The sequence below is a fragment of the Coregonus clupeaformis genome, unplaced genomic scaffold, assembly GCF_020615455.1.
Source record: "Coregonus clupeaformis isolate EN_2021a unplaced genomic scaffold, ASM2061545v1 scaf0255, whole genome shotgun sequence".
Taxonomy (NCBI): Eukaryota; Metazoa; Chordata; class Actinopteri; order Salmoniformes; family Salmonidae; genus Coregonus; species Coregonus clupeaformis.
In genome coordinates this window covers 223,633-229,632 of record NW_025533710.1, presented here as the reverse complement: position 1 = coordinate 229,632, position 6,000 = coordinate 223,633, and positions in this window count along the sequence as shown.

Below are 6,000 nucleotides of genomic sequence, written 5' to 3'. Positions count from 1 at the left end.
TCTGTCCCCCTCTTAGGTTCAGCCATGGAGCACATGTGGCTGTACTCAGTGAGTCAGTGTGTGGTATCTGTGTCGGTGATCGTTGTGAGTGTGAGGATGTCTATGGGTGGTGGTGGGATCGAGGAGGATGGAGGAGGCCAGGGAGGAGGTGGTTATACCCAGAGCGGGAGTGTTTCTGCCTGCCTGAAGTTGTGTCTGGGCTGGGTGGGGGCAATGGGGGGTGCGGTGGGGGTCCCTGTCTCTGTGCTGCTGAACCTGAGGAGTCCCCAGTGCCTGTACACCTGCATTACCCTGGTGTGCTGTCCTCTGCTGGTCAGGCAGTTCACTGTCTGCCTGCTGCTGCTCTTGACCCTCGACTCTCACCTGAAGCATCGCATGGGGAGCAGGTGAGTCAGAGAGGGGGGCTAAAAAGTACCAAAACTAAATCAAGTGCACCTGAAAGAATTTGCCAAATGTTCTCAGGACTGCACTCTAGACCAGGAGTATTCAACCGGAGGTCCACATAAATATTAAAAAAATAAATTAAAACAAACCAAAAAGTGGAACAAATATATATTTTTATGAATAATGCTAGCAACAACAGAATAAACAATTGTATTATTACATACATACAGTAGAAAAGAGGAGGACATCTTCTTTCTAACAATGATTACTTTATTTATCAACTCCTTATATTGAGCAAATTACACTCATTGGAGCTCATTACACTCATTGACAGGGATTGGCAAAAATAGCTAATTACAAAATACCATAAAGATCAATGTATCAAAGTAAACTACAAAATAAGTTTGAAATGTATTTAATTAAAATACATGCATTTCATATTTTCAAATATAGAAATACATTTGCAAGTAGCCTGCCCGAACAGCAACAACATTCTCAGTAACGGTTACAGAAACATTTTACTTGCTATGACTGTGATATGTTGTTGTTTATCTACCTTAGTTGAATGCACTGACTGCAAGTCCCTCTGGATAAGAGGGTCTGTTAAATGACCAAAATGTAAATATACTGTATATGAGAAAATTAACGGCAAAGCACACTAGGTATTATTATTGACCTTGTTTCGAAGTGGAGATTACTACTCAACATGCTTTGTAATTTTTTCTTTTTACATACAGTATACATTTATATTTAGTTCATTTAGCAAACACTCTTATCACATTATAGTGCCATCAGACTTTTGATACCAATGCAGGGTGAAAGTGGCCACAAAATTGTAAACCGCTATAGAAAATGGTATAGAAAATGTATTTTGTATTTTGAAAATACTAATTACAGCTCTCGAAAGTATATTGTTACAAAATACATTGGAGTGTAGTTAAGCCCAGTGTAATATAAATTACAAAATACTCAGAAGTAGTTGAAGACATATTTAAAATATATGTAACAGAAATACTGATGTTAAAAATATTTGTTGGTCTGATGTGATTAATAAGGAGCATCCAGATGCTGCACTTGATTAATTTATGAAATTGCTTCTTCCAATTACTGAGAAACATGCACCTGTTAAGAAACTGACTGTTAGAACTGTTAAAGCTCCATGGATTGATGAGGAATTGAAAAACTGTAGGTTGAAAGAGATGGGGCAAAAGGAGTGGCTAATAAGTCTGGCTGCACATCTGACTGGCTGACTTACTGCAAATTGAGAAATGATGTGACTAAACTCAACAAAAATAAGAAGAAACTTTATTATCAAAACAAGATCAATGATATAAAGAATGATGGAAATGTTAAATGAAATAATGGGCAGAAAGACAAATCCCCCCCCCTTGTTATCGATCAATAATGACAAACCTCCTGGCATTGACAACTTAGATTGAAAGCTACTGAGGATGGTAGCTGACTCTATAGCCACTCCTATCTGTCATGTCTTTAATCTGAGCCTAGAGGAAAGTATTTGTCCTCAGGCCAGTAGGGAAGCCAAAGTAATTCCGCTACCCAAGAGTGGTAAAGCGGCCTTTACTGGTTCTAACAGCAGACCTATAAGCTTGCTGCCAGCTCTTAGCAAACTGTTGGAAAAAATACAATGCTATTTCTTTGTAAACCAATTAACAACAGACTTTCAGCATGCTTATAGAGAAGGGCACTCAACATGTATTGCACTGACACAAATGACTGATGATTGGTTGAAAGAAATTGATAATAAGAAGATTGTGGGCGCTGTACTGTTAGATTTCAGTGCAGCCTTTGATATTATTGACCATAACCTGTTGTTGAAAAAATAGATGTGTAATGGCTTTACAACCTCTGCCATATCGTGGATTCAGAGCTATCTATCTAATAGAACTCAAAGGACTTTCTTTAATGGAAGCTTCTCTAATGTCAAACATGTAAAGTGGGGTGTACCGCAGGGCAGCTCCCTAGGCCCTCTACTCTTTTCTATTTTTACCAATGACCTGCCGCTGGCATTAAACAAAGCATGCGTCCATGTATTCTGTATTCTGATGATTCAACCATTGTAATCAGAGGGCTGATATAAATACTATGCAGTCTCTCTTGGTTAAGAGTTGAGGAGAGACTGACTGCATCACTTCTTCTTTTTATAAGAAACATTAATGTGTTGAAAATCCCAAATTGTTTGCATAGTTAACTTACACACAGCTCTGACACACACACGTACCCCACCAGACATGCCACCAGGGGTCTTTTCACAGTCCCCAAATCTAGAACAAATTCAAGAAAGCGTACACTATTATATAGAGCCATTATTGCATGGAACTCCGTTCCATCTCATATTGCCCAAGTGAACAGCAAACCTGGTTTCAAAAAACAGATAAAGCAACACCTCACGGCTGTCAGTGTTGCTGTAGGTGGGTGTGGTGGTGGAATCAGGCGCAGGACGCAGAACGTAAGTCCAAAAGACTTTAGTGGATGCACAAACACAAGCACGATAAATGCCCTGAGGCGAGAACTCCGCACGCAGGCGAAAAACAAAACGGGCGCACTAAACAGGTGCGACAAAACACTCCAACACCATGGAGAACAGCTCAACCGAGCAAACAGTATACGTACTAGCCAAACGCACGACAGTGAAAACAATCACACACAACACTTGACAAACACAACGAGAACTTATAGGACACTAATGACACTAAACGATAACAGGTGTACAATACCAGACCAGACCAAACGAACATAGAAACATACAACGGTGGCAGCTAGTATTCCGAGACGACGAACGCCGAAGCCTGCCCGAGCAAGGAAGAGAGGCAGCCTCGGCCGAAACCGTGACAGTACCCCCCTTGACGCGCGGCTCCAGACGTGCGCCGACTCCGGCCTCGGGGACGACCAGGAGGACGCGGAGCAGGGTGCGTCGGGTGACCACGATGGAATTCCGTCAGGAGAGACGGGTCCAAAATGTCTCTCCTCGGCACCCAGCACCGTTCCTCCGGGCCGTACCCCTCCCACTCCACTAGATATTGGAGACCCCCCATCCGACGTCTCGAATCCAAGATGGACCGCACGGAGTACGCCGGTGCCCCTCGATGTCCAATGGGGGCGGAGGAGTCTCCCTGATCTCACTTTCTTGGAGTGGGCCAGCTACCACCGGCCTGAGAAGAGACACATGGAACGAGGGGTTAATACTTTTATACTCAACAGGTAGTTGTAATCTGTAACACACCTCGTTCAATCTTCTCAGGACTTTAAATGGCCCTACAAACCGCCGACCCAGTTTCCGACAGGGCAGGCGGAGGGGCAGGTTTCTGGTAGAGAGCCAGACTCGATCACCAGGTGCGTACACCGGTCACTCACTGCGGTGGAGATCGGCGCTCGCCTTTTGACGACGGAGGGCCCGCTGCAGGTGGACGTGTGCAGCGTTCCATGTCTCCTCCGAGCGCCGCACCCACTCATCCACCGCAGGAGCCTCGATCTGGCTCTGCTGCCAAGGTGCCAGAACCGGCTGGTAACCTAACACACATTGGAAAGGGGTTAGGTTAGTGGAGGAATGGCGTAGGGAATTCTGGGCCATTTCGGCCCAGGGAACGCACCTTGCCCACTCCTCCGGCCGGTCCTGGCAGTATGTTCTAAGAAACCTACCCACATCCTGGTTCACACGTTCCACCTGCCCATTACTCTCCGGGTGGTAACCCGAGGTGAGGCTCACCGAGACCCCCAACCGCTCCATAAAAGCTCTCCAGACTCTGGAGGTAAATTGGGGACCTCGATCAGACACAATATCCTCGGGTACCCCGTAGTGCCGGAACACATGGGTGAATAGCGCTTCGGCGGTCTGCAGGGCAGTAGGAAGGCCCGGCATAGGGAGCAAACGACAGGCCTTAGAGAACCGGTCCACAACGACCAGTATAGTGGTATTCCCCTGTGAAGGAGGAAGGTCAGTGATGAAATCCACCGAGAGGTGAGACCATGGTCGTTGTGGAACGGGCAGGGGTAGTAACTTACCCCTAGGCAGATGTCTAGGCGCCTTACACTGGGCGCACACCGAGCAGGAGGAAACATAAACCCTCACATCCCTCGCCAACGTGGGCCACCAGTACTTAGCACTAAGACAGTGCACTGTCCGGCCGATACCCGGGTGTCCAGAGGAGGGTGACGTGTGAGCCCAATAGATCAATCGATCCCGAACCTCGAGCGGAACGTACTTCCGACCCTCCGGGCATTGAGGTGGACTAGGGTCGGTGCGTAACGCCCGCTCGAGTTCAGCATCGACCTCCCACACTACCGGTGCCACCAGACAAGACTCCGGCAGTATGGGAGTGGGCTCCACGGACCTCTCCTCCGTGTCATACCGCCGAGACAGTGCGTCTGCCTTACCGTTCTGTGACCCAGGGATGTACGTGATCTTAAATATGAACCGGGTCAAAAACATATTCCACCGCGCCTGGCGAGGGTTCAGTCTCCTCGCTGCCCGGATGTACTCCAGGTTACGGTGGTCCGTCAAAATGAGGAAAGGGTGTTGAGCCCCCTCAAGCCAGTGCCTCCACACCTTTAGGGCCTGTACCACGGCTAACAGCTCCCTGTCCCCTACGTCATAATTTCGCTCCGCCGGACTGAGCTTCTTGGAATAAAAAGCACAGGGGCGGAGTTTAGGTGGCGCGCCGGACCGTTGCGAAAGCACGGCTCCTATACTGGCCTCTGACGCGTCCACCTCTACCTGAAATGGTAAAGAAGTATCCGGATGCGCCAGCACCGGGGCCGAGGTAAACAGGTCCTTCAGCCTCCCAAACGCCCTGTCCGCCTCGGCTGACCACTGCAGACGCACCGGACCCCCCTTCAAAAGAGACGTTATGGGAGCTGCCACCTGTCCAAAACCCCGGATAAACCTCCGGTAGTAATTCGCAAACCCCAAAAACTGCTGCACCTCCTTCACAGTGGTTGGCGTTTGCCAATTACGCACGGCTGACACCCGGTCTACCTCCATCTTCACCCCTGACGCAGACAACTGATAACCCAAAAAGGAGACTGACTCCTGGAAAAACAGACACTTCTCTGCCTTGACATACAGGTCGTGCTCCAACAGCCTCCGCAACACTCGGCGCACCAGGGCCACATGCTCGACTCCGGGTAGACGAGTACACGAGAATGTCATCTATGTACACGACCACCCCCTGCCCCTGCATGTCCCTGAAGATCTCATCCACGAATGATTGGAAAACTGAAGGAGCGTTCATCAACCCGTATGGCATGACAAGATACTCGTAATGGCCCGAGGTGGTACTAAAGGCTGTCTTCCATTCATCGCCCCCTAATGCGCACCAAGTTGTACGCGCTCCTGAGATCTAATTTAGTGAAGAAACGCGCCCCGTGCAATGACTCCGTCATGGTCGCAATCAGCGGGAGTGGATAACTGTACTTCACCGTGATCTGATTGAGACCACGGTAATCAATGCACGGGCGTAACCCACCATCCTTTTTCTTCACAAAAAAGAAACTCGAGGACGCAGGGGGAAGTGGAGGGCCGTATGTATCCTTGTCTCAGAGATTCGTCTATGTAAGTCTCCATAGCTCTCTTCTCCTCCTGAGACAGAGGATACACAT